Genomic DNA, 15,801 nt, shown 5'->3' with positions numbered 1-15,801 from the left:
TGATCATGTGCCTTCATATATATTCAATTTGTTTCTTTCTAGCTGTTTGCAATATTTTCTACTTGGTCTAGGAACTCAGTACTTTGCCTTTAATACTCCTGGGAGTTTTCATTTTGGGATCCATTTCAGGAGGTGATCAGTGAATTCTTTCTTCTTCTATTTTACTCTGTGGATAGAAGCTATTAGAGAAGATTCCTTAATAATTTCTTGTAATATGCAGTCCTCGCTCTGTTTTTCATTATGGCTTTCTGATAATCCAATAATTCTTCATTTATCTCTCCTGAAGCCATTTTCCAGGTCAGTTATTTTTCCAATGAGATATTTCACATTTTCTTATATTTTTTCATTCTTTTGACTTTGTTTCTTTTTTTTTTTTTTTGGCAAGGCAAATGTGGTTAAGTGGCTTGCCCAAGGCCACACAGCTAAGTAATTATTAAGTGTCTGAGATAGGATTTGAACCCAGGTACTCTTGACTCCAGGGCCCGTGCTTTATCCACTACACCACCTAGCCGCCCCTTTGACTTTGTTTCTTAATGTTTCATGAAGTCATTAACTTCCTCTTTCCCTCTTCTAATTTTTTAAATTATTTTATTTTCATAAATAGGTTTTCTCCTTTTCCATTCTACTTTTATTTATTTTGCTTATTTATTCCATATTCTGCTTTTTAAAGAGTTCTTTTCTTCAGTGAATTTTGCACCTTTCTTTTTACCATTAAGCTACTTCTGTTTTTAATGTCTTATTTTCTTCACAATTTTTTGTACCTTTTTAACCAATTTGTTAATTCTATTTTCATAATTTTCTTCCATCACTCACATTAAAAAAATCTCATAGGACCACTCATTTCTTTCTTTGAATCTTCCAGAAATATTTGTTGAGCTGGGGTCCAATTTGCATGGTTTTTTTGAGGATTTGCATATAGCTGTTTCATGATACTGTCTTCTAAGTTTTCATTTGATCTCCCCTGCCTCTCTAGCAACATTTTCTGGTTATATTCTTTTTTGTTGTTTGCTCATTTTGCCAACCTATTGACTTTTTGTTAAAGTTGGGCTCTGCTCATTTGGAAATGGAGGTCTACAAATTTTTTGGTGTCTCCAAGTTGTTGTGATCTGGGGAGAGGTGTGGTCACTGCTTTCCTAGTCTGTACTTTAATCTTTATTCAGGAAGGGCACCTGCTCCCCTAGTGTTTTCTTCTCAGCTTTGGAATTGTGAACAGTATCCCTGCTCCCTTGTGATGAATCACAAGTACTCCTCTCTATCCTGGAACTGTGACCCAGAATTGTATTTGGGTAATGGAGTTGTGAATCAGTGCCAGCTGCACTCAGTGTCTGCAGTGGATCCTCTGTAATCTCTTTCTGATCAGTAGTGCAACCCTTTATCATCTCTGAGCTGAGAGCTCCTAAAGCTGCTGTTATTGTTGTTACTGAAGGTGCTGTCATAGCCAACCCCAGGGCCCACTGTTGGTGCTGCTGCCACATGAGTTCCAACGTTACATACTTTTCCTGCTGACTTTTGTCCGATTCTGCTACTACACAATTTGATTTGAGGTATTATTTTATGTTGGGAGAGTTTAGCTGGTTGCTACTTTTAATTTATCATCTTGGCTCTTTCTCCCCCCCTCCCCCACTAGACTCACTCAGTTTTAAAGCTCTAAAATACACATTTGATGGGAATAATGTGATTCTATCAATTTGTTGTTTATTTGTAGTATGTATTTCATATTGATTCATGTTATTCACAAGCTCGCTGCCTTTCCCCAAAAACTTTTCCCTTTTGTTTTCCTATTTGTGTTGAAAACATTGCTGCCCTTATAATCACTCAGGTTCAAAACCTTGGAGCCCTCTTAAATTCTTCCCTCTTCACCATTTCTCATCTATCATTATCCTTTACACACCATGACTTCCCCCACTGATATTTCTATATATTGCGCATATATATATATATATATATATATACACATATATATATATATATAATGTTGGCATAAGAAATTAAATGGGAATTTTGGCGGAGTGTTATGGAAAACTCAGATGACACATATTGACCAGTGGACAATACAGAAAAAGTTTAGAAACTCAATGTAGTATTATATGATAACCAAAATTTTAGTATAAAATATTGTAAACACCCCCATAAAAGAAAGAAAGAAAAAAATTACAATTCTTTTCTTCTCCTGAATCTTTCAGGAGATTCAGAATTCTTCTCTCTTTTCTAGATCACAGTGGCACCATGCCCTAATCCTATTTGTATAATTATTTTCTAGGTTTTATGAATTCTACTTCCAAAATATTTCTTATATCATCTGGTCTTTTTTTTTTTTAAGTTTTTGCAAGGCAATGGGGTTAAGTGGCTTGCCCAAGGCCACACAGCTAGGTAATTATTGTGTCTGAAGCCAGATTTGAATTCAGGTACTCCTGATTCCAGGGCTGGTGCTCTATCCACTGTGCCACCTAGCCACCCCCCACTGCGCCACCTAGCCGTCCCATATCTGGTCTTCTTACTGTTCATGGCAACCACCCTTGAAAGTTCAGACCATCAACTCCTGCCTGTACTATTGCAATATCCTCTTAATTGGTCTCCCTTCCTCTAGTCTCCTCTCATATCTTATCTATCCTTAACACAGCTGTCACCTTTAAATTTCTAAAAATTAAAAAAAAATTTCTAAACGCTCCTCTGACCTTCAGCTTCTAGTATCAATTACAAACTCCTCTGTTAAGTTTAAGCTTTTAAAAGCCCTTCACAGTTCAGCTCTAACTCACCTTTCAAATCGTTCATCTAATGCATATTTCTAGCCTTCCTAGCTTATTTGTTACCTGCATAAAACATTGCCTCTCTCTTCTCTTTACCTTTGCAGAAGTTATGTGAATGTCTAGACTTCTCACTGAAATCAACCTGATAAAACTTTGACCTTTTTTCAAAGCTCAGTTCAGGGGCCCACCCATCCTGGACCTTCCCACTTTGCAATGGCTTCCTCTTCCCTCTGCCAAAATTATTTTGTGCTTACTTTCTCAATAGGTGCTCCTTCTTCCCCCTCCCCCAAAATAAGCTTCTTGAGGGTAGTAAATGTTTCCTTTTCTTTTATATTCCTAGCAGCTGGTGCAGTACCTGGCATAGCAGGTATTTAATAAATGCTATTGGATAAATTGAATGAAAACTAGGCCCAACCCTCTCTGGTATAGCTGCCTTCCTTTCCCTGAACTCAAACTTCCAAACCCTCATAAATTTTCTGAGAATTTCTAGCTAGGAAGGGGAGTCATCCTGCTTTTCTCTCCAAGGAATATATTATATATTGATGAAGTGGTCTGGAAGTATTGTACAGGTGCTCTCCTTTTGTCAGTTGAAGTCCTAAGTAAGCCAGGCTTTGAAATCTCCTGAAAAAAACTGGAAAAGCACCTGCAGTACTCCCAAGCAAGAAGGATAACTTAACAACCCTGTACATATGGATCATGAATATGCATGTGAATATAATTAGGCACTTCTATTCCCCCTGAATCCCAAAGATGCATGTACACACAACTCACATGTTTCCACTTACACTCATATCCAGAAATCAGGTGACTTACTTTATCCCACAACCATCTGGCAATCACCCTTCTCATAATCACCTCACAAAGCAGTACTGGTGTCCAAATTGATTTTTTTTTTCATGTTGGAATCCATCTCCAAAGAAGTCATTGCCTAAATCCTGTTTGACCTTCTATTATCTGGAATTCCATTACTACCTCTTCTAAATTAAGGCTCTTTTTAGATTCTGTTCCTAGATTCACTGCAATGTTTCATAGCTGATGATGCTTGTATAAACTTCTACACTTGATACTGTAACTGAACTAGAATCTCTGTTTTCTTCCCGGCTTTGCTCTTTTGCAGTTCCCATGTTTGCTACTTTTTTCCTGCCCACTTTCTGATGGTTCTCTTCCTCCCCCTACTGTTTGTCTTTGTACAACAACCCTTACTTAAGATCTCTGATCTCTTGGTTGCCTGAGTTTCCTCTCTATGAAATGTCAGAATTGGACCAGATGATTTCAGAGATCTCTTCTCATTCACAATTTATGATCCTATGACTTCAATCTGCAAGTTTGGTTACAGTTTAGAGAATTATTATTTGAAAGACATGCTTGTCATTTTCTTCTTGGCAAAAGTTCTGTAAGGAACTTCCAACTAAATCATCTGAACCTCTTCTTTATTTTTATTTTTATTTTTTTGCATGACTCTTTTCAGTTTATTACATGAATGAGTTACACTAGTCCAAGTTAAACAGCGGACCCCCAAATGGTTACATTATACAGACTGTGAGGTTTTTAAACTTGTGACAGGGGACAGAAGGGAATTTTTCTACTCATTGCAAGGAAATCCTCACTTAAGCTTTAGTGAGCCACAAGCACTTTTAAAACCCATGAACCTTCAGCTGGTCGTCCTTAGCCAGTCCATTCTCCATGAGGAACTGGCATATGTTATTGCGCTGGTCACCCTGTAGCTGAATTACTTCTCCATATTCTGGATGCTCAGTTACAGTACCATTGCAGGCCAATTTCTTCTTGAATGCCTTCACTAGTTTCTTTTTATCGTAATCATCAGCGATCCTTTGGACAGTAGTGAGGGTCTTCCTGCCGTTTCTCTGTTGAATTCTTATATGGATATAATCCTCAGTCCCAGCAGGAAGCAGGTCATCACCCTTACTTGCATCAGCAAAGGGGTCAAAAGAGTGGAGGTTCTGGATAGCGGACATACGATACGATTCCTTTTCCTGGGTGGAAATGGCTTTTGGAAGGCAATGGCGGGAGAAGGTGGGCTGGGGGGACGGAGCGTCAGGAAGCAAGGGGGCTCGAGGGGGAGGCTGCTGAGTCCTCGGCAGCTCAGTGATGGGCTGAACCTCTTCTTTATTGATTGATTTTTAAAAGTATATGCTTTGAAATTTGTTCTTATCTTTGCTCCTCCAGACTGCCTTCTGTATTCTGTATAGTTTTCAAAGTGTTTCCATAGCCTGTCTCTCTCTGTCTCTCTGTCTCTGTCTCTCTCTCTCTCTCTCTCTCTCTCTCTCTCTCTCTCTCTCGACCCTGGAACCCCTGTGCCCACTGTGGCCCAAGTGCTGCCTTGCCTGTGTTATTGCCCAGACCAGGGGGAGGGAGAGCCCTCAGCTTGCTTTGCCTCCAGACATAAATTCTTCTAGGCTACAAGTGTCTCTAGCCAGCCTCTGGTTCTGTCTTTTCCATCAGCTCCCTTTCCTATTGTTTGTACTCTTCTGCTCAGCTTTTTGTGAGGTGGGAAAAATCATTTATTACAATTTCTTTTTGGATTTCATGATCATTATTTGGTTTGTGCAGGTGGGAGAACTGAGCCACCTGCCTCTGCAGAGACAGAACAAACATCTTGCCCTAAAGTCTCCTTACTTTAGGTGAAAATGATAGCTCTTAAAGTAGTGCCTGATGCATGTATTTGTTGTATTGAATATTGAATGGATGCTTAGTTAATATCTCTTGAAATTAATTTAATATTTCTTTAGATCAGAGGGAAAAATTATAAAAGTAATCATTCTTTAAGAAAGTTTTTTAATTAACAGGATTTTGAAAATGTTTTTGAAAATGAAGTATCTGTTGAAAGATTTTCTTAGCATCATTACATGTAATAGTATAAAACTGAAAAAAAACCTAAATTTACATCAAGATGAATGGTTAAATAGGTTAAATAAATTATAGTATATTAAGGTAATAGGATGCTATAATCCACCAGAAGCTGACAAGTTTAAAGAATTATGGAAAGACCTTTAGACAAAGTAAAATAGAAAAAAGGTAAATTCAACACAATATTTTCTAATTACAACCACATATAAAAGGACAAGTGAATGGGAATTATTAAATAGACAGAATCCTGGTAAAGTTTTAGATGTTTTACTTGAAAAGTTGACCTACATTTATCTAAATTAGCTTAAAAAAAGCTGAACATATTGAAATTCAATATTTTTTGTTTTGTTTTTTGATTGATATTTTATTTTTTTCCAATTACATATTGTTAAAGTTTTTCAACATTCATCCACTTGCATATTTATAAGTTGCACAATTTTCTTCCACCCTCCCTTTCTCCTCTCTCTCCTCAGTAGTGAAAAGTCAGTCTTGCTGTACATGTATATTTGGATTTTAACATGTTAACATATTAGTCATTTTGAATATGAGAAATTAGTACTAAGGGAAAAGAAAGAAAACCATGGGATAGGAAGGACTAATATAAGAGAAAATTTTTAAAAGTTAACATGGTGTTCATTCAGATTCTGTGATTTGTTTTTATTTTTTCTTCTGGATATGGATAATGAACTGCTAAAAGGAGTGGCATCCATTAAAGTTGATCAACTCACAGTGTTAATGCGTGCAGTGTTCTCTTGGTTCTGATTCCCTTTACTCAACATTTAATCCTTTCCGTGCTTTCCTATAGAGTTTGACCATTCATGGTTTCTTAGGGAGCAACAGTGCTCCCTGATATTCACATACCATAACTTGTTCAGCCATTCCCCAATTGGTGGACATCCCTTCACTTTCCAATTCATTGCCAGTACAAAAAGAGCTGCTATAATATTTTGGAATATGTGGGACTTTTCCCATTTTTTATGATGTCTTCTCAATGTAAGCCTAGTATTGGTATGGCTGGGTCAAAGGGTATTGCTCTCCAGAATAGTTGGATTAGTTAATTCACTACTCCACTAACAATGCATTAATATCCCAATCTTCCCACAACCTCTCTAACATTGATCATTTTCCCTTTTTGTCATTTTAAACAATCTGGTAAGTGTGAAGTGATGCCTTATGGTTGTTTTAATTTGCATTTCTCTGATCAATAATGATTTGGAGCATTTTTTCATATGATTATATATAGCTTTAATTTCTTCATTTGAAAACTACCTGTTTATGTCCTTTGACCATTTATCAATGGGAGAATGACTTGTAACCTTATAAATTTGATTCAGTTCTCTATGTATTTAAGAAATGAGATCTTTATCAGACCCCTAACTGAAAATTGTTTCCCAGCTTTCTGTTTTCATTCTGTTCTTAGTAGCATTTGTTTTATTAGTTTAAAAACTTTTCAGTCTAATATAGTCAAAATCATTAATTTGTAATTTATAATGTATTCTATTTCTTGTTTAGTCATAAATTTTTCCCCAGCAGTGTTTTTTAATGGTAAGTTCCTATCCCAGATGCTATGTCTTTGGGTTTGTCAAACAGTAGATTACTATAAAAATTTATTACTATTTCTTTTGTACCTACCCTGAACCTCTGGTCTGTGACTCTATTTCTTAATCATTCTCAGGCAGTTTTGATGACTGCCACTTTATAGTATAGTTTTAGATCTAATACAGCTAGGCCACCTTCCTTTACACTTTTTCCCATCATTTCCTTGATATTCTTGTCCTTTTTGTTGCTCCAGATGTATTTTGTTCCTTTTTTTAATAAAATACTTATTTGGTAGCTTGATTGGTATGATGCTGAATAAGTAATTTAATTTGGGTAGAATTGTCATTTTTATTATATTAGCTTGACCTAACCATGAATATTATTTCTCCTTTTCTGCATTTGATTGTAAGGTTTTTCTGTCCTAGTACGCAGTCAATTTTGATATAGGGATCTGTCATATTTAATTTTTCTAATATTTTATTCACTTTAAACTTCCTTCTTGTTTATTTTTGTATTTAGATTTATCTAATTCTGAGAGAGGGAGGTTGAGGTACCCCATTATTAAAGTTTTGAAGTCTATGTATGCTTGTAATTCAGCTTCTCCTCTAAGAATTTAGATACTAGACACTTGATCATATATGTTTAATAATGAATCCTTATCCCTATTAATAAGATCTATTTTTGTTTTTGCTTTGTCTGAAATCAGGATCACTACCTCTGATTTTTTTGCTTCCACCTTTTACCTTTATTATGTGTGTATCTCTCTACTTCAAATGTGTTTCTAGTAAACAAAATATTATAGAATTCTAGTTTTTAAACCATTCTGCTATTCACTTCCATTTTATGGGAGAGTTCATCCCATCCCATTCACATTTACAGTTAAGATTACTTTATTACCCTGCATGCTGTCTTTCCATTTATACTTTTTCCTTTCCTTTCCTTTTATTTCTCTTCACTGTTTTGCTCCCTTTCCTCTTTAACTTTTCTTTTAAATTTTAACTTTCACTTTTGCTTTCACTTTCCATTTTATTAGTCCTTCCCTTTTCTTTCCCTCCCCCCCCCCCCTCCACTTACCTGTAGGGTAAGATAGATTTTTAAACCCAATTAGGAATGTATGTTATTTCCTCTCTGGGTCATATCTATTGAGTAAGATTTACTCAGTATTCTCACACCCCTTTCTTTCCCTCTACTATAATAGGTCTTTGTTGCCTCTTCACCTGTTGCTATTTATCCACTAATTTCAAGCCTTCTCCAAGGGCAGCCCTTCTTCTTATGTTTTTATTATTTTAACCCTGTCTTGTACTTACAACTCCTTTGTCAAAATATGCTCTTTCTATCTGTCCTGATAGAAATACTGATTTATATGCATCATTGCCTCCCAGTCATTCCCTTTCCTCTTCTGTCTCATTAGAAATACATTTCTCAAGTGTCATGAATCACATCAAATTATAATCACTTTATACCTTATTCCTTTTACAAGTATTCTCCATGGACACATAATCCTCATGAACCAAAGCATCATGCAAAGTTGATTCATTTCATGAACCATTTATATTATACTCTCTTCCCCCAGCCCCATAAACACATTCCTCCAATTGTAGCCAAAGTGTCAAGCAAAGCAAAATTTCATGATGTCATGTCCAGTTCCATAAGTACACTCTCTCCATCCTTCTCTATAGTACTCCACCCATAGCCCTACAACCCTCCCCAAACAAAGTATCAGGCATATTTCTGATGTCTACAGCAGAAAACTTGTTTTGATCTTTTTTTTTTTTTGGTGAGATCTGTAGCTTTAATGTCTGTGTAGAGGCTTCATTTAATTTGGTGTAGAAAAAAGCTCTGGGAGCATGCTATCTTCATATTATTTATGGTAAATTACTTGAATAATAATAATTTCCAGATCTTTCTCAGCTCTGATTATATGCTGCTGCTTCTCACTTCCTTTCTTGTTCTTCTTTTTCTCCTTTTTTTTCTTCATCATATCTTGGCTTTCTATTTTAGAAAACAAGTTGGTAATACTTAAAATAAATATACACATATCCTAAATATTCTGTGGCTATTAAAATGGGTAACACAAAAAATTTAAAATATAGTAATCACATTAAATTACTATCATAAAACTTTCAAACATAATAATTTAAATTCTAATTATTTGTCATTATATAGTGAGTCTTCTGTAGACCTTTGATAAATATTTAATAACTTGAAAAAGTACTGCTTAGCATTAATATTTGTGAATAATTTCACATTTGTGAGCCTTATGAAATATGACACATTGCAAGATAGATAAATGACTGACTAGTTGAAAGGAAATTGGTTTTATTCAGTTACATTGAGATATGCAATGTTAAAATTTGCTGGATATTAAGCACTTACTTTATCAGAAAGACAATATTTAAGATGGATGTAAAAGGTGAGCCTGAGCTTTCATCATAGAGAATCACAGAATTTAAGAGATGGAAGAGAACATGAAATCATCTAGTTCAACTGATAGCTAAAAAAGAATTCCCATTATACATTTCTCAACCATCTTACTAGAGCAGCCTTCCCAGCTTAGAGATGCTTCTGTCACGAGATCCATTCTTCTCATTGGCAAGTCCCTACTCTAGACCAGCATTTCATTTGCGGTCCAGATTATGTTCACTTCACTCCTGACTCCACTTGTTTTCTGAACTTTCCTCCTGTATCCTTTATACCCCTCCCCTTTCCCATTTCCCTTTAGCTGTCTTCCCTCATTAGAATTTAAGTTCCTTGAACTTCAATCTGTCTTGCTTGTTTACATTTATATTTATGTCCTTAGTGCTTAACATACTGGCACACATAATAAGAGCTTAATAAATTTTCTTTCTTTTTCCCTTTATTTTTATCTGTCAACCAGTCATTAAGTCTCTGCTTAAAGATCTCCATTAAGAAAGAACTCATTACTTCCTCCTGAAACAGCCCATTCCATTTATGATCAGTTCTAAATATTATGAAATTTTTCCGTATATATATTTGTAACTTTTACCTATTCCTTCCAATTCTGCCCTCTGGGACTAAACAGAGCAAATCCAATCCTTCTTCCATATCATAGTATTCAAATACTTAAAGATAGCTATCTTAAAGATAGCTAAGTATTCACTTCTTCTCCAATCATAGACTTGAAGGCCTAGAGATAACTTTGTGGCCTTTTAGGAAACATTTGCTTCAGGAGGAAGAGTAAATCCTAATTGATATTGGTCCTATTACATTCATCCAGAGCCATGTTACAGTCACGGATTTCATACCACAAACTCTGTGAAGTCAAATTTGTCTCTTTGTATTATGATCTGCAATTTATTTTACTTTATTGCCTAAACTATGGGTATTTCTGCATAAAAATTGGATACTATAAGGTCTTAACGACTGGTACATTTTGGGGTTTTCATTTCCTACAATCTTCAAGATATCTCAATTGCTATTTTTGGTCCTTCATTAGAGCCACTTTTTTATGGAATTTATCTTGGCACATAAATACAGATCTTAACAAAAATTTCTCACCCTATTAAAATTTAAAAGTAATCTCAGACTTCTTGGGTTATATGACCATCAAGCTGAAACATTAGACATTTTCTCGAATACTCAAAACCTTTCATACCTGTCTAAAATAGGAAATAGGTGCCAGAGATAAAACAGTTAAAGCTGTCTGCATAATCTAGGACACCAAGAACCCAAAGAAGGCAAGAATTTGATTATCTAAAAACAGCAAGAGTTAGTCCCCAACCCCTAATGTGTTTCATTTAGCACCCCACCATTACCACATATCCCACACTCAGCAGCAAGGCTACAAGCAATTGGACCCAAGCACTTTGAAATACAAGTTTACTCAACACTTCAACATTTCCCTCCTTTTCTTCCTAGTGCCTAAGAAACCAAATGGAAGAAATTTTCTCAGGTCACAGTAGCAATATGGCAGCTCTCTATGCTTCAACAGAATTCAGACAAAGAATAGAGGAAATGGGACAAGACTGATATGAGTGTGACTATATGATACTCCATTAAACTTGAGGAGCTTAGCATACAGTTGGGATTAGTTCTATCATCACCAGGAGTTGAGGCAGAGACTGATCTGGTAAACCGTGAATTACACAGTATGGGAGGAAATTTTGAAATCCAACCCTCAGAGATACTACCATTAAAAAGAAGTCCCAAAGTAGATAATTAAAAAAAAACCCTAAAGACTGAAATTACCAACATCACAAGAAGAACAAAACCCAAAGACGTTAAGCATAAGCATGTAAACCATAGGATTATATTAATAACAGAAGGGACAATGACCTCCAGATCAGGGAAAAGAGTTTAGGCATCTAGGAATAAGTATTTCAAGGGGAAAAAAAGAATAGTTAATGAGGCAGAGGATCCTGTAGATTACCAGAGTATGGAACCACATCAGGATGCTTCCTGAATAACTTAAAATAGAAATGAGAATTGTGAAAGCAGAATTTATGTCTTGTATAGTAGAAATAATTGGTAGAATAGGAAAAACTTGATTCTATAGTGGCATGTCTTTAAAGAAACAAAGCTGAGTGAGAATCTAAATGCATAGAAATAAAGGGCAATCTTAAAGTAGAGAAATAAAAGCAAATAGCATTAAAAGAAGCATGCTCTCCATGCATGCTCAATGTATTGATCTTGAAAACAGAATAATTTAAGAATTATAGATCTTCTAGAAATACCCAACAAATAAAAAATCATTTATATCATAATGCAAGAAATAAAACAAAGCTGTAGAACTTCTAAACCCAGAAAACAAAGTGTCAATTAAAAGAATCTATATATTGCCTCCAAGAAAAAAACAAGCAAACAAAAACTTCTTTTGCTTCACTTTCAAGAAATTATAATCATTAAATTTCCACTGACAAGCAATAAATTTGCAAATGTCCTAGAGGAAGTCTCAAAAATAAAGTAAAAGACATGTGAATAGTGTAAGTCTATTAAGTACCCAAGATGACAAGAGAGAATTGAATAATGTATTCCAAAAAAGCAAAGAAACGTAAAATCAAGTCTTTTCTGCAAATGTGAGCGTAACTATACATTTTTAAGTGGAAGTTCAATTTAAAAAAATTTAATTATCCTAGGAAGAAAGCCAGACTTGAAGAAATTATTTTTCAAACACTCCAGGCAAAGAAATGTAAGAAGGTAATAAACAAATTACAGTTGCTAAGGAGAACAAAAGCAAAAAGACAAATCATTCAGAGATTACTTTCTAAATGAGGAGACCAGAGTGAATACAGAAGTCAAATAAAAGTGATGTTGAAAAAAAAAAAAGACCTGAAACCCATGGATCAAATCTTAAAACACCCTGCCTACAGGGTGCATCAATGTTTTTTACAGGTCTCAAATTGCAGAAAGGAAGGGTATATGTAAGGGATGAGGAGGGAAAAAGGAAATGTGTGAATGTACTTCCCTAATGAAATCAAAGGCTAACAATAAAGGGAAAACAATTCCTTTAGTCTTTTAGTCAGTCAGTAAACATTATTAAGAACCTACTATGGGCCTAGGCACTATGCTAAGCTCTAGAGATACAAGAAGAGGCAGAAGACAGTCCTTACTAAAGGAACTTACATGCTAATTGGGGGGAGATAACAAGCAAATATGAACAAGTAAGTTATAATCAAGACAAAAAGGAAATAATTAACAGAAGAAAGATACTGGAGCTAAGAGGGTTGAGAAAGGCTTCCTATTAAAGATGTGATTTTAATTGGGACTTAAAGGAATTCAGGGAAGCCAGTAATCAGAGATGAATATGAAGAGCATTCTGAGCATGGGTATAGGCAGGGAGATGGAGTGTCTTTTTCCATGACAGTGAGGTGATCAATGAATTCATAACAGGAAATAAGGTGTAAGAATAATAGAAAGACAGGAGAAGGCTAGATTACAGGGGCTTTGAATGCCAAACCAAAGATTTTGAATTTGATCCTGGGGGCAATAGGAAGCAACTTGAGTTTATTGAATAGGGGATGATAGTAAGACTTGTGCTTTAGGGAAGTCACTTTAATGGTTGAATAGAGATGGATTGGAGTGAAAAAAGATTTGAGGTAGGCTGTTACAATAGTTCAGATATATGGTAATGGAGGGCCTACACTAGAGTGGTGGCAGTGTCAGAAGAGAGAAGGGGGCATAATTCAAGGATATTGCAAATGTGAAATCAATGGACATTAGGAAGATATTGAATATAGGAGTTAAGAGAGAATGAGGAATCAAAAGGAATAGTATGAGAGGTATTCAGGAGGATGGTATTACCTTCTACAGTAATGGGGTGGGGGATGTCAGGGAGAAAGAGAATGAGTTACATTTTGAATGTATTCAGTTTAAGATGTTTTCAGATGTCTGAAAGGCTTTTGGAGATGTGAGATTGGAAACGGGCAGAATAGGTAGATTTGAAAATCATCAGCATAGTAATGTTGATTAAATCTAGGGGAGCTGATATTATAGAGGGAGAAGAGAAGAACCCTGAAGAACATCTCTAATTAGAGGGTGTGATGAGAATCTAGCAAAAGTGACTGAGATGGATTGGACAAGATAAGTAGGAGGAGGACTAGCAAAGAGTGATGTCCCAAAAACCTAGAGGGGAGAGTATCAAGGAGGATGATCAACAGCATCAAAAGCTGCAGAATAACAGACACTTATTAGAAGAAGGAACTCCAAATAGAAACTTCAAAAGTTTAATTCCATGAAGGATAAAGAGATTAAAGGATTAACTAAATTTAAAGGTCATGATCAAAAATAGTCTAGAATAGACAGAAGGAAGATAATCTATAAAGAGAATGGGGGGGAATCCTTTCTTTAAGAAGGTGCACAGAAAATGAAATTTTAAAACTAAGAAAACAATTTTAAAAGGAGGTGTGAGGAATATAAATTTTACTTCACTTAACTCAGAGAGAAAAGAGAATAGAGAATTAAATAACCAGATAAAGCAAGAAAAAGAAACTAATAAACAGAACTATAGAACTAGAAAATAGAAAGCTGAAATAGAAGGGGAAGAGAAAATAGTTGGTGGGAATAAAATTGCCCTAAATAATAACTGAAGAGACATACATATGTCTGTTTACAGAGGAGGGGTGGAATCTACTTTGGGGAATCCAATATTAGAGCCAAATGGAAGAAACTTAACTCTTATAATTCAGAATATGAATTGATTAAATGATCCAGTTAAATTTTTGAAAGTGATAGATTGAATAAGAATATAAAGTTCCACAATCTGTTTTCATAAGAAACACATATTTTTTTAAAAAGGCATAAATGGAATAAAGATCAATGCTGGGGGGGAAAAATTACATTCATCACATGAATCTAAAAAAGCTAAGCTATGTTGATGGGGGAACTATAGTAAAAAAAGAATAATATTAAACTTAGATGCTCCCAATGCCTTAGCATCTAAATTCATAAAGGAAATATTAAATAAAATTCAAGAAATATTAACTGTCTCTGAGATACCACCTCAAACCTCTCATATTGACCAGTATTACCAAAAGGACAATGATCCATGTTGGAAGGGATGTGGGAAATCTGGGACACTAATACATTATTGGTGGAGCTGTGAACTCATCCAACCTTTCTGGAGAGCAATTTGGAATTGTGCCCCAGGGGCAGTAAAAATGAGCATTCCCCTTGGATGCAGGGACAGCACTACTGGGTCTATACCCTGAAGAGATGATGAAAGAGGGTAAAAACATCACTTTCATAGCAGCCCTGTTTGTGGTAGCAAAGAAGATGAGCAGAAGCAGAAAAGCATTGTACACCACAACAGCAACCTAAATGGACTTACTCGTTTTATCAGTGTAACAATCGGGGACAATTTTAGGGTATCTGTGATAGAGAATACCATCCGAATCCAATGAAAGAATTGTGGAGTTTAAACAAAGACCTTCAATTAAAAAAAATGTTATATTGGAGGTGAGCGCCGGGGCGGCTGGGGGGCGCGGGGGGCGGGGAGGAGGGGCTGACCCCCTCCCCCGAGCGTGCGCTGGGGGGCGGGGAAGGGCCCCCGCATGGCCAAGTCGTCCGGGGCCGGGGGCCGGGGGTGGGGGGCCCGTGAGTGCGGGGCCCCCGGCTGGGCAAGGGAGGAGGGGGGCCGTCCGGCATGGGGCGGGGAGGGGGCTCCGGGCAGGTGGGACAAAGGTCTGCCCCGGGAGGGAGGGGGGAGTTGGGCGGTAGTGGCGGTGGTTATCCCTGGGGTCCGTGTGTAGGGCAAGGGGGGCGGCGGGTTCGAGGGACGGGCCACAAATCTCTATTTTCCATATGTACAAAATCAGTGATTTTGGAAATCCTGCAGGGCCGGAGTTGTTGGAAGAAAGGGAGGAGCTTGAAGGTTTTCTAGTTGGAGAACCGTTTTGCAAGGAAAATATTAATTTCATTGTTTGTCCGTCCTGTCCCTCCTCTAAATCTCTCACCCCACCCCCTTTGTTGAGGAAACTAGGTGCTGTTACCTAGAAAAACGTAAAGTGTCAGATCTGGAAAGGACGTTTCTGTGACTTTCATTATCAAATGGCATTTTCCTTTTCTTTTTGACTCTGAGAAGCCTGAAGAGTAGAACCAGAAATTCAGACAATTCCACATTGTGGTCCATTTATTCTGCAAGAGGGAGGGAGAGAGCCGGCCCTGTGCCCAAGTAGGGTCCTGTTAAAGT

The 15,801-nt window shown here is 36.5% G+C and overlaps 1 protein-coding gene and 1 pseudogene across 7 annotated transcripts in view; one reads left to right on the top strand and one right to left on the bottom strand.

Annotated features, from left to right (window-relative positions):
* The window catches only part of TTBK2 (tau tubulin kinase 2), a 242,175-nt gene that overhangs the window by 208,603 nt on the left and 17,771 nt on the right, over positions 1-15,801 (top strand). The gene's annotated exons all lie outside the window — the stretch shown is intronic.
* Positions 4,301-4,746, bottom strand: LOC141522105 (eukaryotic translation initiation factor 1 pseudogene; annotated as a pseudogene).

Source organism: Macrotis lagotis, chromosome 4 (genome assembly GCF_037893015.1).
Source record: "Macrotis lagotis isolate mMagLag1 chromosome 4, bilby.v1.9.chrom.fasta, whole genome shotgun sequence".
NCBI classification, from domain to species: domain Eukaryota; kingdom Metazoa; phylum Chordata; class Mammalia; order Peramelemorphia; family Peramelidae; genus Macrotis; species Macrotis lagotis.
This window is presented reverse-complemented; position numbering and strand designations above follow the sequence as displayed.